General features: G+C 44.9%; 2 pseudogenes; one reads left to right on the forward strand and one right to left on the reverse strand.

Annotated features, from left to right (window-relative positions):
- Positions 1–16,754: 16,754 nt before the first annotated feature.
- LOC139004970 (phosphoethanolamine/phosphocholine phosphatase pseudogene) lies at positions 16,755–17,617 on the reverse strand (annotated as a pseudogene).
- A 1,984-nt stretch (positions 17,618–19,601) lies between these two features.
- LOC139004971 (THO complex subunit 4 pseudogene) lies at positions 19,602–20,369 on the forward strand (annotated as a pseudogene).
- The last annotated feature ends 468 nt before the right edge of the window (positions 20,370–20,837 follow it).

Consider the following 20,837-nt stretch of genomic DNA (forward strand, 5'->3'; position numbering starts at 1 on the left):
AAGTCTGGCATATAATGAATGCTCAATTATTTGATGAATAAATGAAAGAGGTTCTTCAAGAAAAAAAGAATGTAAGGGATTTAGGACAGGATCTGAGTTAGTGTGGACTCTTGTCATTATTATTAGTGACTAGTAGCCTGGTGCACAAAATTCCTGCACATTAAAAGGGAATTAATTGCCCTAACCGGTTTGGCTCAGTGGATAGAGCATCGGCCTGCAGACTCAAGGGTCCCAGGTTCGATTCCAGTCAAGAGTATGTACCTTGGTTACGGGCACATCCCCAGTGGGGAGTGTGCAGGAGGCAGCTGATTGATGTTTCTCTTTCATCGATGTTTCTAACCCTCTATCCCTTTACCTTCCTCTCTGTAAAAAATCAATAAAATATATTTTTTAAAAAGGGAAAAAAAAAAGAATAAAATTCTTAATATTAAGTAACCACTTGGCACCATACTTAGTTATTACAGGATTGTTAACTACATTTTCTATGCTTTACTTACATCCCTGTGACTGTTTTGTAACTACAAATTAGTACTTAACCCCTTCACCTTTTTCACCCAGCCCCCCAACTCTCTTCCACTGTGCCAACCATCAGTCTGTTCTCTCCAAAATTCAACATAGGCTTGGTTTGATTTCATCACTTTTTTTTAATGAGAACAACTATAGTTTCTTAATTATAACTCATAGAGAACGTCACTGATTAAAATGTTCATATTTCAATAAATTCTTCTTGAATAAATCGTGCTGTGTTCAAAGGCTGATGGGAATTATGAGGGAAGATTAAGTGTAGCAGCTGGTTTTCTTAAGAAATTCCTTTCACATAGCTCTATTTTGACAGAATGTTACCTCCTTCAATCACTTTTAAACCATCTTGAGAAAATAAAGTCAAGGGAGAGTTGCAGGGGTTTTAACTGTTTGATGAGAACTTTATCACCTTTCCTTGGATGTGTAACTTTCTCTTGAGAGGCTGAGGGCAACTCTGATGGAGACTGGCAACTGAAGTAGCAGAGTGTTGTAGCTTTGTGATCCTTTCATTATATGTATTTGTGGGTAAATAGTTTAGAAAAGCCTTCAAAAAGAAAACTTCGCAAGCCATGGTTTTTAACATTCTCTCTGGTTTAAAAGTTTCCTTTCTTCCCTTGTCTTAATGGGATAGCTAAAGTAAGTCCTTTTTCAAAATTCAAAGTCAGTAAGACATTTCAAACAAAGCTGTATATTAGTTATCAGAAAAGTTTAGTGCAATTTGTCCTTATTGATATTTTATTAGAATCACTAGAGGCCCGGTGCACAAAAATTTGTGCACTCGGGGGGAGAGGGGGTCCCTCAGCCCGTCTTGTGCCCTCTAGCAGTCTGGCACCCCTCAGGAGATAATGCCCAGCTGGCTTAGGCCTGCTCCCAGGTGGCAGAGGGCAGGCCCAATCCCTAGGTGCAGCCCCTGGTTGGACTCAGAGCAGGGCCGATTGGGGAGTTGGGGCACTGCCCCTGTCATGCACAGAGCAGGGCGGATCGGGAGGTTGGGATGCCAACCCTAGTCACGCTCAGTGTAGGGCCGATTGGGGGGTTGGGGCACCACCCCCTGTCACACTCAAGGCAGGGTCGAAGGGGAAGTTGCGGCGCCACCCCCTCTCACGCACAGAGCAGGGCCCATCAGGGGGGTTGGGGCTCCGTACCCTGTCACATACAGAGCAGGGCCGATCAGGGGGTTGAGGAGCTTCCCCCTGTCACACACAGAGCAGGGCTCATCAGGGGGTTGGGGAGCTCCCCCTTGTCACGCACAGAGCAGGGCCCATCAAGGGGTTGAGGAGCTCCCCCCTGTCACTCACAGAGTAGTGCCGATAGGGGAGTTGGGGCACCGCCCCCTGTCACACACAGAGCAGGGTGGATCAGGGGGTTGGGACGCCACCCTCTATCACCCACAGAGCAGGGCCGATGGGGAGGTTATGGCTCTACCCTGTCACACACAGAGCAGGGCCCGTGGGGGGAGGGGGAGGAGTTGGGGTACCACATCGTGTCACACACAGAGCAGGGCCGATCAGGGGGTTGGGGCGCCGCCACTGTCACACTCAGGGCAGGGCCGATGGGGAGGTTATGGCTCTACCCTGTCACACACAGAGCAGGGCCCGTGGGGGGGGGCGTTGGGGCACCACCCTCTATCACCCGCAGAGCAGGGCCTATCAGAGGGTTGGGGCGCCGTACCCTATCACACACAGAGCCGCAGGGCGATCAGGGGGTTGGGGAGCTCCCCCCTATCAGGCACAGAGCCGGGCTGATCAGGGGGTTGGGGCGCCTTCCCCTGTCACACACAGAGCCGCAGGGCAATCAGGGGGTTTGGGTGCTGCCCCCCGTCACGCTGATCCCGGTGCCGGGAGGCATATTACCCTTTTACTATATAGGATAGAGGCTTAGTGCACGGGTGGGTGCCGGCTGGTTTGCCCTGAAGGGTGTCCTGGATCGGGGTGGGGGTCCCCACTGGGTTGCCTGGCCAGCCTGGATGAGGGGCTGAGGGCCGTTTTCAGGCTGGTGGGTGACTGAAGCTCCCAACCTGTCCTTTTTTTCTTTTTTTTTTTATTCTGGTCCAGCTTTAGCTCTGAGGCCTCGGCTGCTGAAAGTAGGTTTCTGGCCTTTGTTTACCTTCTGTATTTGAAACAATGTTGCAGTCCTGCTGGCTGAAGCCTGGCTGACTAAAGCAGGTTTCTGGGGTTTGGTTTAGCTTCTATATTTGTTACAATGTTTCTTAGAGTTGCAGCTCAGAGGCCGGGAAGGCAGGCGGGGAAGCTTGGCTTCCTCCGTCACTGAAGCAAGCAAGCCTCCCTGTTCGCGTCAGCTGCCTAGCTGGCAGTTAATTTGCATATCTCCCTGATTAGCCAATGGGAAGGGTAGCAGAGGTACGGCTAATAACCATGTTTCTCTTTTATTAGATAGGATTGTATTAACAGATTTGATAGTGCTGATCAGTTTTAAAATTTTAATAGAGATGGACACTCTTATGAGTTAATATGAGATATAACTGAAAAAGGTTTTCTTCTCTCTTACCATATAAAAATTACATACTTTAAATTTCAATTGTTATAGGAACCATCTTTTAGATGAAAGACAATACAATGTAACAACATTATGTAAAAAAAAAGATCTATCAGAAAAGTATTGAAGTCAACCAACGTTTCTTCAGTAGACTTTTGCACCTAATTTCTTTTAAAACTAATGCTGTTCACCGTAGCCCATTTGGCTCAGTGGATAGAGCGTCGGCCTGTGGACTGAAAAGTCCCAGGTTCGATTCCAGTCAAGGGCATGTACCTGGGTTGCAGGCACATCCCCAGTAGTGGGCGTGCAGAAGGCAGCTAATCGATGTTTCTCTCTCATTGATGATTCTAACTCTCTATCCCTCTCCCTTCTTCTCTGTAAAAAATCAATAAAATATATATTTTTTTAAAAACTAATGCTGTTCTGACATCTAAGAAAATGAAACAAGGTTCTAATTCATTAATTCATACTCAAGAATAAGTAGAAATAAAGAGGAAATACAGGAAATTATATTTCAATGTGGAACTATTTAAACACAGCTATTGTATAAGATTTGATAGTATTATTTATAATAATATATCATGATTATGGGATAAATGTACAAACCAGTTAAAAGATAATAAAACTTTGTTGAAACTTTGATACTACTCAAAACAAGTATAAATGAACTTCACAATATTGTGACTTCTGAAAAAAAACTTATTTTAACTGATCACCGATATCTTCTAATTAATTTATACTTTTTAAATGAATATTTTTTGTGCTTGTATGGATGTGTATCATATGTACTTTATATTTTAATATTATGTTGAGAAAATGTGGTTATTAAGCCATAAACTCAGGACAAATTTTAGTCTTGTAAACCCCAATGCTGTTTTTGAAATCTCCATTGGAAATTATTTAAGGACTAGAGGCCTAGTGTGTGAATTTGTGCACAGGTGGAATCCAGCCGGCCCGCCCTGATCTCGGCCAATTGGGCCAGGCCAGCTGGAGGGAGGGGCCGCAAGTGCTTTGCTGGCCAGCCCCATCTCCTGGTTGAACTCCCGGTCGAGGGGACAATTTGCATATTAGCCTTTTATTATATAGAACTAGAGGCCTGATGCAAGAAATTCATGCAAGGGGCTCAGCCCCTGCCACCACTGCAGCAGCCTCAGGCCCCACCTGCCATGGCGGTGCCTCTGCCTTGGCCCCCACCACCGCAGCTTTGTCCAGAAGATCGTCTGGAAAGATGCCCAGTCCAATTAGCATATTATGCTTTTATTATTATAGATATCACCCACCACCCCTAAGTCTATTTTACAGCTCTAGCACATTTCATCCTTTGTCATCAGTATGTTCATAGCACAAAATGTATGATTCCTTTCTGATACTTTCCATATTGTATTGTCAGATTTATAATACTCTGGGCCTCAGAATAAATGTTCATCCTAAAACAGGTTCCTTATTACTGTTGATACTTTTTTTTTATCATTTCATTACCTGAACTGAACATAGAAATGAATATTTTTAAAAGAAATAATTAAATGTATAAACAGTGTAAATCTCTGCATACATAAATGCTTTTCTATTGAAAATAAGTTAATCTATCATTCCTTACTATTGAAAGGGAATATGAAAATTGTTAATGTCCAGTGGTTAAAATTAATTTCAATGTATTTAAATAGAATGGGCTGAAAAGCAGTTGCACTATACTTTAACTCAAAATTTTCCCTGGAATTGCATCAGCTGAATCAATGAGTGCTGGGAAGAAAATTCTTCTCTACTTCTAAGCCTGATTTTGTAACTTGCAAGGTTCCTGGATATATACCACTGAAGGGGTCCTGACAGGAATATAGATGTTCCCCACCCCTTATCTGTGGTTTTGTTTTCCATGGTTTCAGTTACCCATGGTCATCTGCAGTCTGAAAATATGTGAAGGAAAAATGCAGAAATAAAAAAGTCATAAGTTTTAAATTGCAGTCCATTCTGAGTAGTGTGATGAAATCTCACTCTGTCCTGCTCCGTCCTACCCAGGATGTGAATCAGCCCTTTGTCCAGCATACCCACCCATTAATCACTCGGTAGCCTTCTTGATTATCAGACTGTCACAGTATCCCAGTGCTTGTGTTCAAGTAGTCCTTATTTTACTTAATGACCCCAAAGTGCAAGAGTAGTGATGCTGGCAATTCAGATATGCCAAAGAGAAGCCATAAAGTGCTTCCTTTAAATAAATAGGTATGTATGTACAGGGAAAAACAGTGTGCATAGGCTTCTATACTATCCACAGGTTCAGGCATCCATTGATGATCCTGAAACATAGTCCCCTTGGATAAGGGGGAACTAATGTAATATCAGTAATAGCAGAATGAGCCCATCTACAAAATCAATAACAAAGAATACAATGTCCAGACACATAATGACCAGAAAGAACTTCATGGGTAATTGGTTGGATGAAAGAATCTGGATACAAGCGTATATAATATACTAGAGGCCCAGTGCACAATATTCATGCACTGGAGGGGGGGGTCCCTCAGCCCAGCCTGCTCCCTCTCGCAGTCTGGGACCCCTCGGGGAATGTCTGCCTGCTGGTTTAGGCAGAGTGGGCCTAAGCCGGCAGGCGGACATCCCCTGAGGGGTTTTTAGCACTGCCGTGGAGGTAGGAGAGGCTCCCGCCATCGCCACTGTGCTCTCCAGCTGTGCTCTTCAGAGCCTGACTTCTGGCTGAGTGGCACTCCCCCTGTGGAAGCACACTGACCACCAGGGTACAGCTCCTGCATTGAGCATATGCCCCCTGGTGGGCAGTGAGCATCGTAGCGACTGGTCATTCCACCGTTTGGTTGATCTGCATATTAGGGTTTTATTATATAGGATGATTCTATTGATATGAAGTTCAGGAACAAGCTATCTGAATCAATGTTAATATTTATTAAAAGAATGTTACTTTTGGGAGAAGAAACTATAAAATGGGAAGAAGGACAAAGGCATCTTGGAAGTACTTAATTTATGTAGAGATACAAAGGTATAAGCCTAGTTTAAAAATGAATAGGTTGTACTGTTAATATTAGTTCCCTGTGTTCACTTTTTTCCTCAGTAGTTATCCATCAACAATTTTTTTTTAAAACCTCATTTATATAGATTTACATATATACATGGAGAAAGGAGGAAGTGGAGAAGAATGAGAAAGGCTTTGTAGAAGGCCTCTTGCACCTTCTATTGTCTTCTCTGATGTACCTGTACAGTTGTAACCATCACAGGACTGTGTCACTCTTTCCTAGTGTGTCAGTTGGCAGTCAGAACTTTTTAAGAATCTGGAAGTTGAAGGCCTATCAAGGGACAAAGAAGCTGTAAAGTCCTTTTGTCCTTTGTTCTTCTTGCCTGGAGTGCTCTAAGTGATGCTGGGAAGCAGGCAATGGAAAAATGTTTCACCTTAATGTCCCCCTGCAGGTTATTGAGAAGGGTATTGATCTTACCTCCTAAAACAAGTCAGTAGATTGTCCAGAGTGATTATTCTTTTAAATTCATAGAGACTGTAGACAGAATCTGTAACAGGGACATTAAAAAAATTTGTTCAATAAGAATTACCCATTTATAAGCAAGAGCCTGGTAAACTGGCTTAAATGAATAGTTGTCCCCCTGCCCCTTACACTCCCCAAGTGTGCAAATAGTACAAGAGCCTCTAGTGTTATCAAGAACTTACAGATGTTGCCCTGACCGGTTTGGCTCAGTGGATAGAGCGCCGGCCTGCGGACTCAAGGGTCCCAGGTTCGATTCCAGTCAAGGGCATGTACCTTGGTTGCGGGCACATCCCCAGTAGGGGGTGTGCAGGAGGCAGCTGATCGATGTTTCTCTCTCATCGATGTTTCTAACTCTCTATCCCTCTCCCTTCCTCTCTGTAAAAAATCAATAAAATATATTTTTTAAAAAAAGAACTTGCAGATGTCTTAGAATTTCTTTCTCTGTCATCTTTCAAATATAACTTTCTTTCCTGTAGGTGCAAGATGTCTAAGACATTAACATAATTCATAGGTTTTGGTCAGTAATCACATTTCCTAAGTCTTAAAAGTGATTTTATACATCATATCTTTAAATCTGAATATAAAAAAATGCCCATGTATTGTGATAGGATGATGTCTTCTTCACTAGAGGCCCAGTGCACGAAATTTATGCACTGAGGGGGGGGTGTCCCTCAGCCCAACCTGCACCCTCTCCAATCTGGGACCCCTCGGGGGATGTCTGACTGCTGGTTTGATCAGACCTAGACCAGCAGTTGGACATCCCTCTCACAATCTAGGACTGCTGGCTCTCCACCACTCACCTGCCTGCCTGCCTGCCTGCCTGATTGCTCCTAACAGCTTCTGCCTGCCAGCCTGATCACCCCCTAACCACTCCTCTGCCAAACCAATTGAAGCCTAACTGCTCCCCTGCCTGCCTGATTGCCCCCAACTGCCCTCCTCTGCTGGTCTGGTCCCCCCAACTGCCCTATCTTGCAGGCCTGGTCCCCCACAACTGCCCTCCCATGCAGGCCCGGTCGCTCCCATATGCCCTCCCCTGCTAGCCTGGTTACGCTTAACTGCCCTCTTCTGCTAGCCTGATCACCCACAACTGCCCTCCCCTGCCAGCCCAGTCGCCCCTAACTGCCCTCTGTTGCCAGCCCGGTTGCCCCCAACTGCCCTCCTCTGATGGCCTGGTCCCCCCAAACTGCCCTCCTCTGCAGCCTTGGTCGCCCCTAACTGCCCTCTCTTGCAGGCCTGGTAGCTCCCATATGCCCTCCCCTGCTGGCCTGGTCACCCCTAACTGCCCTCTTCTGCTAGCCTGATCACCCACAACTGTCCTCCCCTGCCAGCCATCTTGTGGTGGCCATCTTGTGACCACATTGGGGCAGCTATCTTGTGTGAGGACATGACAGTCAATTTGCATATACCTCATTATTATATAGGATGTTTTAATTTATATTTTCTTCCTGCATTTCTTTTTTTTTAATGAAGAAAAATTAGTATACAATGAAATGCATTCACACTGAGAGATAATTCTCCCAGTTTTGACTAATGTTTATATGCATGTAAACAATACCCCAATCAAAATAGATACATTTCTGTTACCTCAGAAAATTCCCTTGGGTCTCCATCAAGTTATTCACCATCATCTCATAGTGCTGATTTTTTTTACCTTGAATTAATTTTGTCTTATACAGAAATATATATATATATATATATATATATATATATATATATAAAACATATATATGAAACCACATGTAATGGATTTTTTTGTAACTAGATTATTTCTCTCAATAAAATGTTTATGAACTTCAACCATGTTTTCTCATATATCAGTCTTTTATTGCTAAATAATATTATACTATGTGAATATACAATAATGTTTTTCATTCTCATGGTTTATAAAAATTTTTATTGAATTTATTTGATTTTATTGTTAACAAAGTTATACAGGTTTCAGGTGTACAATTCTACAACACACCATCTGTATAATGTATTGTGTGTTCACCACCCCAAGTCAAGTGGATAGAGGTTTGAGTTACTTTTGAGGTTTAGCTACATTTATAATTTCTATAAACATGATATATACAACTAGAGGCCTAGTGCACAAAATTTGTTCGTTGAGGGGAGGGGGGTTGTCTCTCAGCCCAGCTTGCACCCTCTCCAATCTGGGATCCATTGGGGGATGTCCGATTGCTGGTTTAGGCCTGATCCCTGTGGGCCTAAACCTGCAGTCAGACATCCCTTTCACAATCCGGGACCACTGGCTCCCAACCGCTCTCCTGCCTGCCAGCCTGATTGCCCCTAACCACTTATTCCTGCCAACCTGATCACCCCCTAACCACTCCCCTGCCAGCCTGATTGATGCCTAACTGCTTCCCTGCTGGCCGAATCGCCCCCAAATGCCCTCCCCTGCCGGCCTGGTCACCTGCAACTGCTCTCCCCTGCTGACCTCGTAGCTCCTAACTGCCCTCCCCTGCAGGCCTGGTCGCCCCTAACTGCCCTCCCTTGCTGTCCTGATCGCCCACAACTGCCCTCCCCTGCTGGCCATCTTGTGACTATGGGAGCCGCCATCTTTTGAGGGCTTGGCAGTCAATTAGCATATTCCCTCTTTATTAGATAGGATTTTCAAGATAACAAGGTGGCTGCTTATCATTCTCCAATGTTAAAAATAATTAAATATAATTAAGAACTCTTGAATTTAAATATATTTTAGGTGCTTTAAAGCATGGAAATTTTTAAAACAGGAAATTAAATTTCTGTTTGCAGGCCAAATGAAGCACAGTTGTCTTAGCTGTCTTTCCTCCTAAGGAATGCTCCTGCCATGTGGGTATTGTGACTGCTAGTGGCTTTTCACCATTTTGCTCAGATTTCAGAGTTAATGGGGTGCCTCATTTTCCAGTTCAACTGTATATTTTACCAATAGGTTTTGGTTCTACTGCAGTATTTGAAGAGATGTGGAGAGATGCAAAAGCTACCCTACTTATAAAAATATTTAATTGAGCATTTTCAATAAATAAATGTTGGTGCTACTATCATTGCTCCAATTGCTGCATGCCTTTAGGGTTATTTGTTATGTGGGGAAATGTGAAAATTAGGCAGTATGATAGTGACTACATGGGACAATAATGTGACATAACTCTCATCATCATAGGTTGCATCAAAATATGCTCTGTTCAAAATAACGATCTGCCCATGTCATGCAAGCCTCCTTTGAGAGAAAAAGAGGTCATATTTGAAAGAAATTGTGGTAATAATCTTTGGGATCCTATGGGTATTGTGTATACTTTCAATCATATTTAATAGGGAGCCATTTTATGAGAAATGCGATATTTATCAGTTTCAAAAACAAAACAGTGAAATATTCTTGGGTAATTTTTCACTTGCAACTTTGTATAATGATTTAATTTGCCAATTTTGTTGCCTTTTCTCGCCTCTGTTAGTAGTAATAAAGAAGCACATGAAACAGAAAGTTCTAAATTACAAGAATACTCTCCAGAAAACATAAAGCCTCTTTGCCATGGTGGTTAACATACGATCTCTCATTAGAGGTTTTCCTTGGAGAATGCTGTACTGGCTGAAAGATGAATTTGCTTCAGAGATCCGTAGGTTTTTATGTGTGTGTTTTTTTCCCCCAAACAGATACTGACAATCAACCAGACACATTGTCCTAAAGAAGAAATAAGCTACACCATCCTCTTAGCAAGGTCAGAGATAGACTGTTCTGACCTTTTCTAGGACTCTTTAACCACTTAAGGCAATTCACTTTGATTCTCACAAGAGGAAATTTGGGAGTGCATCAAAGACAAACTTGAAATTGGGTTAACCCCTTTGTTCTCAGTGACTGCCTGATGGCATCCACTAACTCTATAAAGGAAGGATGAACTTGGAGCATCTCTTATGACCTGATTTCAAAGAATGTAACTGAAACGCCTGGGGAAATATGTGGTCAGTTTATGCAATGTATTTTATTTAAAAAATTAATTAGTGGAAACTGTGTTTTGCCTCTTGTTCTAATTAAGCTCTTGTTACAGCAATTTGTTGGGAACATTTTAATTTATATGTATTTTTCACTTCAAAAGGAGCAGTTTAATTCCACATCAATTGCCTTGCCATCTATTTTTCCAATTTAATTTCAGATTTATTTACATTATGTGAACATGAATGTAATAAGAAAATTGCCTTGTGAAGGATTCTATTTCAAATGAAAAAAAAAATAGAACATTTCTGTATACAGCCTTAAATATACAATAATCTATTGGTCTTAACTAGGTCACAGTATCTATGGTATTAATTAGATCACTCAAATCTAACCTAGCATTTTTCTAGTTGGAGATATTTGTGATCTAAGAACTATATTTGCCATACTAGTTTGCACTTCCATTTTCAGTCCTAAATGGAATCTGCTTTCATAATTAGATTGCCTTCCACAGGAGTTGGCTGTTTTTTTCTAAGTGATTTTGGAAAAACAGAATTTTCTGTGCTTTTGGGATGTGCAAAAGTGACAGTGTCAGTGGCAGGAGCAGTTCAGTGGCAACTCCTGCAACACATCCTTTTGATCCTTGCCTCAGATTTATGGTGTCCATTCTCCAGATGGGAGAAGCAGTTACTTTGATAGCATTAGGGACCATTGTGACTTTTATTAAAAATTTTTTTTTAACCCTCACCTGAACATGTTTTTTTCATTGATTCTAGAGAGAGTAGAAGGGAGAGGGAGAGGGAGAGAGAGAGCGAGAGAGAGAGAAATATTAATGTGAGAGAGAAATATTGATCAGTTGCCTCCCAGGGATCAAAGCCACAACTGGGCATGTACCCTGTGCAGGAATTGAACTCTCACCTTTTGGTGCAAAGAACAATGCTCTAACCATTTAGCAACACCAGTGGATCAAGCTCTAGGTGTTCTGAGAAATATTCCTTGAGGCTTCACCAAGGATCTTGGTCCTTCAAACTTCCCATAACTATTATAAGTACCAAGCTCCTTGTAATAAAGCTCTTATTGGTTAAAATGACTAGTATTGTGAAAAACAACAACAAGGACAAATAAAAAAATTACAGTCTTGCCCTAGCCGGTTTGCTCAGTTGTAGAGAGTCGGCCTGCGGACTGAAGGATCCCAGGTTCAATTCCGGTCAAGGGCATGTACCTTGGTTGTGGGCACATCCCCAGTAGGGGGTGTCAGGAGGCAGCTGATCAATGTTTCTCTCTTATCGATGTTTCTAACTTTCTATCCCTCTCCCTTCCTCTCTGTAAAAAAATCAATAAAATATATTTTTTAAAAAATTAGAGTCTTGCTCTTTTTTTGAACTAGATGTTGACTGATCCAGGAACAGAAAAAGAGCTAGGATTCATATATGTTTATTTAGCTTTTATTTTCAATTTCAATTTTTCATCCTCAAATATCTATTTGAGGATTATTTTAATTTCTATTAGAAGGTGTATGTTAAGATAAAGTTCAATTTGCAATAAATCCTTACTCCTTTAGGAATGGTGCTGTGTTCTATATTTTTTCCTATTTGCAAGTATTTATAAAAATGAAATAAGAGAGATAATATAATAGAAAAAAGTGTGCCAAAATAAGAATCTTTTATCTATTTATCTATCTATCTATCTATCTATCTATGTATCTATCATCTATCTCTCTATATATCATCTATCTATTATGTTTCAGTAAATTATAAATAGCAATTACAATAAATGTATAATAATTTGGTACTATTTTGTGACATAAAACAGAGTTTTATATCTACTTATCCAAAGGCCCTGGAATAAAGTCCCACAGAGTAGAATCACAAAGAGAAAGTCTTTATTCACCTAACAGGAGGGTCATTGTGAAAGTAAGACTCCTTTCCCTTCTGGCCATAAGCAAAGGTTTTATATGACTCAGGGAAGTGGGTTGAGTAAAAGGAACAAGGAAACAAGAATGTGATGTGCTAAGCAAGGCAGGTCTCAAAAGCAAATGGCCTAAGGGCAAGCAAGGCTGGGGAAGGAAATTCCACAGTTTCAGGTTTAATAAGGACATCTGACAGCTTAAGCAAGTCTTGGTTATAAGCAAGTAGTGTAGGCTAGGCGCATGAAAATGTAGAATTTATGAAAAAGATCTTAATTTTTATACAAACACTAGTAACCCTGCGCATGAATCCGTGCACTAGTAGGTGGCTGCAGCCCTGCTGTAGCTCTTCACCTGCTGCCCTGCCTCCTGTAGCTCCCCCAGCACCCCCTTCATAGCTTGTTGTCCTACCCTCTCCAGTAGCTCTCCGCCTCCCACTTCCTTTCTGTCCTACCTCATCCTGTAGCTCTCTGCTACCCGCTTGTAGCCAGTAGGTCGCTGTCACCCTCCTGTAGTTCTCTGTCAACTGCCCCATTCTCCTGTAGCTCCCCCCACACCCCCCAATAGCTTGCTGCCCTACCCCCTTCTGGAGCTCTGGGCAGCCCGCTCGTACCTCACTGGCCCACCATCCTGCTGATCTGTGGTCTGGTCATGATGTACTTGGTCATGACACCTCAGGGTATAATGGCTAATTAGGATATTCCTCTCTTATATAGGATGAAACAAGTTGCCAGTGTGTTCTGGGTATCTTAAGTACGTGTAGGCTTTTATCAGAATTATGACAAAGTATACTTAAGATCTGTGCCTTCAGTTTGATGTGAACTCACATCAAAAGAAAAAATTTATTTAAAATGATGAACTCTGATGATATGCATGCTACCTGAGGAAAACTATACTGATATCTGAAATTAATTTATAATGTATCAAAAATTAGAGGGAATGACAGGTGCATGCATCAAAGAATGGATCTACATGTAGTAAATGACATATAGTAACATGTCAATGGTGGAATCTTCATGGATACATGGATGGAAATGGTCAAATTCTTTTAACTCAGTCATGTATATGTTTGAAAATGTCCACAAAATATTTGAACAGACATTGAAAAAAGCACATAGGCTTAATAAGAGTTGTATTATGAAGTGTGAAATTAAAAAAAAGCATAAATGAGTATTTATACTTTCTTAGGAAACAAGACAGACAGATGAGAAGCATGCCATAGGGGTGTTATATAAAAAGAGTTTGATTCCAGAATCAGTTTTACCATTATCCTTTAAATAGCCTTGGTGAAATCAAGTAAGTGATAAAATGAAGATAGTATTATGTCCCATAACTTCTCACAATTGTATTGTGAAGACTAATGTTCAAATGACTATGCAAATATAAGTTTGTATTCAAACTAAGGACTCCATTTAATAATACTTCAGGAACACACAAATCCAAGGCCTGCCTTTTATGCACAGATTGGAAGGTCAAAAAGTGAAGTTTTCCTCTGTAATCCTTGGAGGTTTCTTTCTCTTCTATTTTCAGCTGCTGTTAATTGCTGATAAATGGTGGCAATTTGTTAAAAGCAGACAGTATTGTATCTAGTCACTGAGGTAGAGGTATTGGGGTTCAACCCCAGCAGGTGTGGACAGAGTCGGTGAAGGATTTCTCCTTGACCTAAGCCTGGGAGAGGGGGGAGTTACAAGGCCCGGACAGCAGTTCAAGTTCTCTTGCCTACAAGGGAACCTCTTCCTCCCAGTTCACAAGACGAGCTTTTAGGAAACGCTGATGCCTTCCCAGGAACGCGCATCACCCGGGTTGGGCCACAGCCCAGAATTTAACTATTTGCTGTGGCTCTGAGGGAGGCAGCAGCGCTGTTTTAACGGCATGGATAGTTCTGATTGGCTCTGAACTCCCTTCTTCAGCCCCCCGAATGGACCGGCCTGGAATTCTAGAAATTCCACACCAAAGGGGGACATACCAAAGCGAAAGGGAAAGGAAGTTAAAAAACTAGATTGTTGAGAGAAACCAAGATGGCAGCACAGGTAAACACTGGAAATTGCTGTTAGCACAACCACTTCAAAAATACAACTAAAAGACAAAATGGATGTCATCCTGAACCACAGGAAGGCTAGCCAAGTAGAAATTCTACAACTAGAAGGAAAGAGAAAAACACACTGAGACTCAGAGGAGGTGCGGAAGTAAAGTGCAGAGGTACGGAGGCACATGTGGAAAGGGCTAGCAACTGAGGACACAGCTGTCTTTTTCAATCGAGAGGGCGACACATCCCAACATCTCTGAACTCCAGTTCAGGGCGAGTCTCTGAGGACCCAGACTTATACCGGGAGAAACTGGACTGTCTGGCATCGGTCGGAACTCGAGGGCAGCTTTCTCTCAGAAGTGCTTGCAGTGATTACTGAGACAGTGAGATGTGGGGCCTCTTAGGGTAGGACTGAGGAGCAGCTATAGCTGCTTGCTCCACCCTGTTGATCCCCTGAGACTCCACCCCACTCAAGCTGTGTGCAGAGGCTTTTGCATATGAAAGGCCTGGCCCTTTGCAATCTGAAAATTACCTAACAAACTGCAGCTGGGTCAGAAAGACCCAGAACTTCCAAAAGAAGGCCCAAGGCCCCACAGTAGGTTGCATTGCTTCATAGCTGGGCCTCATCTGGGCATCTCCAAACCCCAAACAAAGAAGAGGAATCTGCAGATCTCTTCCTAGCTCCTGCTGGTAGCCTCAGGCAGAGGCTAAATTAGCACCTCCTTAGAGTTCCAAGAGCCAGTGTACCCAGTGGTCACAGTGGGACCATCCAGATTACAACTCCTCAGATCCATAAGGGATACACTCAGGGGGCAGACTCAGTGAGCACCAAAGCCCCACTGGAGCAAGTCTTGCCCCAGAAGGGTGTTTCCAGCACAGAAGTTCTCCCACTGTAGACACAGCTGATTCTCACAGCCAATTGGCCTGGAGGTCAATTCCTCCCAGTGATACCTACAACAATCAAGGCTTAACTACAACAAGACTGTGCACAAAGCCCACAAGGGGGTGCACAAAGAGTGTCCAATTCAGGTAATTGGGGAGGCTGAGCCACTGGGCCCTATAGGACACCTAGCACAGAAAGCCACTCTATCAACACAGGGAAGCATAAAAAATACAGAGACAAAGAAACAACTCACAAAAGACAAAATGGAGGAAAGCAAACTACTGGATATAGAGTTCAAAACCACACTTATAAAGTTTTTCAAGAATTTTCTAGAAACCGTCGATAAATTTAGTAAGACCTTCAAGAAATCTAGTGAGACCCTTGAGGTTATGAAAAAGGACCAACTAGAAATTAAGCATACACTGACTGAAATAAAGAATATTATACAAAGTTCCAACAGCAGACCAGAGGATCACAAGAATCAAGTCAAAGATTTGAAGTAGGAAGAAACAAAAAACACCCATCTGGAAAAGCAAAAAGAAAAAAGAATCCAAAAGTATGAAGATAGTGTAAGGAGTCTCTGGGACAACTTCAAGCATACCAACATCTGAATTATGGGGGTGCCAGAAGAAGAGAGAGAGCAAGATATTGAAAACCTAGTTGAAGAAATAATGACAGAAAACTTCCCCTACCTGGTGAAAGAAATAGACTTACAAGTCCAGGAAGCGCAGAGAACCCCAAACAAAAGGAATCCAAAGAGGACCACACCAAGACACATCATAATTAAAATGCCAAGAGCAAAAGACAAAGAGAGAATCTTAAAAGCAGCAAGAGAAAAAGAGTCAGTTCCCTACAAGGGAGTATCCATACGACTGTCAGTTGATTTCTCAAAAGAAACTATGCAGGCCAGAAGGGAGTGGCAAGAAATATTCAAAGTGATGAATACCAAGAACCTACAACCAAAATTACTTTACCCAGCAAGCTATCATCCAGAATTGAAGGTCAGATAAAGAGCTTCAGAGATAAGAAAAAGCTAAAGGAGTTCATCACCACCAAACCAGTATTATATGAAATGCTGAAGGGTATCCTTTAAGAAGAGGAAGAAGAAGAAAAAGGTAAAGATACAAATTATGAACAACAAATACACATCTATCAACAAGTGAATCTAAAAATCAAGTGAATAAATAATCCGATGAACAGAATAAACTGGTGAATATGATAGAATCAGGGGCATAGAAAGGGAGTGGACTGACTACTCTGGGCAGGGGGAAGGGGTGTGTGGAGGGGGAAAGAGACTGGACAAAAATCGTACACCTATGGATGAGGACAGTGCGGGGGAGGAGGGTAAGGACAGAAGGTGGGGTGGGAACCGGGTGGAGGGGAGCTATGGGGGGAAAAAAGAGGAACAACTGTAATAATCTGAACAACAAAGATTTAATTTTTAAAAAAGAACAACAAAAACTAGATTTTCTTTCCGGATCTCCCTTCCTCACTCCTGGTCGTGGCGCCCTCTGCAGGCCGCTGTCTCAGCACGCATTCAGCACCTGCTGCAGATGGAGGAGCACATCGTGGGCGGTCTCCCAGGGCACCTTGGTGGCAGGGAAGGAGCTGGGCTCGGCCTTCTGCGCCTCCTGGATCAGGCGGTGCATGGGGTAGCCGAGGCGCGGGAAGGCCACGTCGCTGCTGGCCAGCAGCCCCATGGGGCAGAAGTCATTGGCCCCATCGCCGACGTAGAAAAGGCGCTCGAAGTGCACGCCGTCCTGGGCCCGCTCGTGCAGGTAGTCGCTGAGCACCTTGTGCTTGCACATGTTGCTGGGGCACCGCGCGCAGCTGTGCTTGTGGAAGGGCCGCAGCGCCAGCAGCCCCCGTGCGTCGGGCCCCAACGGGTTGCTGAGGATGCGGCGGAACAGGCCCAGGTGGCCAGCGGCACGCAGCTTGCTCTCCACGCCGAAGGTGTTGGCATCCGAGATGACAATCACCTCGAAGCAGGCTCCCTGCTTGGCCACAAACTGCAGCAGGTCACCCATGCCCGGGGACAGGGGGATGGCCTCGTAGACGGCACGAAGGTCCCGCGGCCGCACGCCCTGCTCGCCCAGGTACTTGAAGACCCGCTGCATGTACTCATTGTAGAAGTCCTCACGGTAGGTGGCGCGCAGGCTCTCTGGCAGCCGCTGGCACAGCGCGTGCACGATTGAGTCGTCGCTGTCTTCGTTCACGATGGTCTGGTCAAAATCGAAGGCCAGGAGGAAGCGCGGTGTGCCCTGCACAGCCATCCTGCCTTCCTGGGAGCAGGGGGAGGAAGAGCAGCAGGAGGAGGGAGCAAGCAGCGCTGCAGGCGAAGACCCGGGAGAGGCTGGTTAGCAGGCCTTGGCCAGAGGCACTAGCACATGCAAGACCTGAGGAGGACCCAAGGCTGGTTAAGCCGGGGGAGCACCCAACGCCTCGGCCCCTACCCCAGCTCCCTGTCCGCCCCCTGGGCACCTCTAAGTTAACAGCGCTGGGATTTTTCCTCAGAGGACCAGCAGCCTAGCCAGGTTCTGTAGCCAGGATCTCCAGCCAAGTTCTGTGTTTGTTGTCTTGTTACATCTGTATTTATACCAGTTGATTTTAATCCTATCAATTCTATTCCAAAGGTTAGGGCGTTTCTTACCTCTATTCCAAGGTTACCCTATTGTTCTATTAAGCTACAAGGAAGTAACTGAAGGAGATTATCCTAAGTAAAGATTATGTAGCATAAGGGTGATTTTTCATAGTTAAAGCAATTAATTACCCGCCTGGCACTTGGTTAAGGGGTTTTATTCCCTCCCTAACTCCAGGGAAAAACCTTCACCTGGGGAAACAACCTTTCTCAGAGAGGTGGTCCTAGTTAGAACACAGCGTTAAAAGGGGGAGCAAATATATGCCATATACGCCAGGTCCCTTGAAACATAAGCTGTGCAGATGTGTCTTCCCTGCAGCGACTGTGTCAAGCAGCAAGGGTGGATAGGCTTCTGGCAAATTCCCCCATTTTTATTTTTTAAGTGACAGCTAGTGTAAATCAGCGGCCACCTCTCGGATTGGGTTGTTTAAGACTCGGAAGAAGACTGACAAGCAATGAGAGCGAGCATACCTATAAACATAGTGGATGGAGTGCACACGGAGCCTTGTTCCTGTAGAAGGTTGCTGGCCTCTTCAGTCAAGGGATTTCAGCTGTCCCCAAGTGGTTTGGTTGTCCTCGTTGATCTGGCTAGCGGGCGGTGTCGCTGGCAACGGACTCCCCAAAGTGTCAGCGCATTGAAGGGCTGGGAAGATATATATGAAGCCCATATCTTCCATGGTGGCATTTATGGCTCTAAGATCTTGCAAAAGTCTCCACTTGCCTGATTTCTTTCATATTACAAATATGGGGGTGTTTCAGGGACTATTTGATGGCTCTATATGTCCCTCTGCTAATTGCTGATCAATTAATTGTCGGGCTGCTGATATTTTCTCAGATGTTAAGGGCCATTGCTCAACCCCTGCTGGTTGTGATGATTTCCAGACTATGGGATCAGCAGTCCTAAGGGCAATGGCCCCAATTATAAATCCTGTCCAGGAGTGTGAGGTATTACCTTCTTTTCCTAATCCCTTTTCTGGATTAAATCCCATGTCTAACATCCGTGATGTTACTCTATCACTGTGGCTATACAATAGAACTCCTATTTGAGACAAGATATCTCATCCCCATAATGTAAAGGGGATAGTCTTAATTACATAGGGACAGAATGTTGATCTTAATCAGCCCAAGTTAAAATCTGAGAACTCTTTTTTACATTAGATTCCTCTTCAGAAGGGGCAACTGCTGCCCTCTACTTTCCCAGCTCTTCTTTTCCTGAAACGCACCCTCCAGATGCCATATCCATGCTGCAGATGGAGAGGGGTGGGTACGAGGGTCAGTGACAAGCCCTGTGGCCCCTCCTCCTCAAGGGTGTCGCCAGTCACGCCCCCACCCCCCATTGGCTCCCACCCTAGCCCGCCCCTCTGAGAGTGACTGGGGACACGCCCTGGGAATTTCCAAGTGGGAGTGGTTCCACCCTATATAAGGGCAGCCGGCCTCCTCCAAGTCCACAGATCCCAGAGAGCAGAGGAGCGCTCTAGACTGAGGCTGGTTCTCTGCTGAGCCTTGGAAAAAGGAAGGACCCAGAGGCAGATTTCTTGACCTGCTCAAGGTCACCAGTGAGTCCAGGAGTTGGGCCACCGAGCGAGGCGGGAGGGGGGGGAGAATGATGAGAGGCAATGGTGCAAAAGAGATAGAAAACCAGCCGCCAGCCTGACCCTGACGCTTCTCAGCATTCCCTTTGCAGGTCCCTGACCAGGCATCCCTCCACCGGCCCCCGAGGCTTCCCACGCCCGCCATGGCCGACCAATTGGACATGTCTCTGGACGACATCATTAAGCTGAACCGGAGCCAGCGGGGCAGCCTCGGCGGGGGCCGGGGCCGAGGCCGGGCCGGCTCCCAGGGAGGCCGCGGTGGCGGAGCGCAGGCCGCCGCAGGAGTGAGCCCAGGCGGCCGGCCCATCCGGCACCGGGCGGCCCTTGTCCGCGAGGGCGCGACGGGCGGAGGCAGGAACCGGCCGGCGCCCTACAGCCGGCACAGACAGCTTCCCGACAGGTGGCAACACGACCGTTTCGACAACGGCTTTGGCGGGGGCGCCGGCGTGGAGACCGGAGGCAAACTGCTGGTGTCCAACCTGGACTTCGGAGTGTCCGACGCGGACATCCAGGAGCTGTTTGCGGACTGCGGGACCCTGAAGAAGGCCGCCCTGCACTACGACCGCTCTGGCCGCAGCCTGGGAACGGCCCACGTGCTCTTTGAGCGGAAGGCAGACGCCCTGACGGCCATGCAGCAGTACCACGGCGTCCCCTTGGATGGCCGCCCCATGAACATCCAGCTCGTCACCTCACAGGGGGACACGCAGCACAGGCCGGGGCCCGGTGTCAACAGAGGCGGGAGGACTAGAAACCGAGGATCTGGAGGCTTCGGTGGCGGCACCCGCAGAGGCGCCCGCGGAGACAGCCGGGGCAGAGGCAGGGGCACCCGCCGGAGTTCAAGGCAGCAGATCTCTGCGGAGGAGCTGGATGCCCAGCTGGACGCTTACAACGCGGGCAAGGACACCAGCTAAAGCACCGTGCGTGCAGCTAGGCCTGGACAACCTAGCCACAGAACCTGGCTACAGAACCTGGCTAGAACCTGGCTACCTGCTGATCAACTGAACACTGTCTCCGTGTCATTCCTTCCTCACGGACTCCGTCCACACCTTTGGGAACCCCTGGACCTGCTGGGGCTGGACCCCAACATAGAAGAATGATTGCATCTGTCTTTTCCGATTAGTTCAAATACAAGGAGCCCATTACTATTTGAATTAATATTATACGGACATTCCTACCTAGTGAAATAAGGCACTAAAAATAATTAGAATGTCTAACCATCAGAAAGGAAAAATAAAATTAATGTTATTTGCAGGGATATGATGTCATGAAATACAAATGAATGAATCTACAAACATTTTGAATAATTTAGCAAGGTTGCTAGATGTGAGCTCAGTATAATATTTAAAAAAAATCAATTGAATTTCTTCTATGAGCAACAA

Source organism: Myotis yumanensis, unplaced genomic scaffold (genome assembly GCF_028538775.1).
Source record: "Myotis yumanensis isolate MYYU_CA2020_CCGP unplaced genomic scaffold, mMyoYum1.0.hap1 SCAF_3, whole genome shotgun sequence".
Classification (NCBI taxonomy): Eukaryota; Metazoa; Chordata; class Mammalia; order Chiroptera; family Vespertilionidae; genus Myotis; species Myotis yumanensis.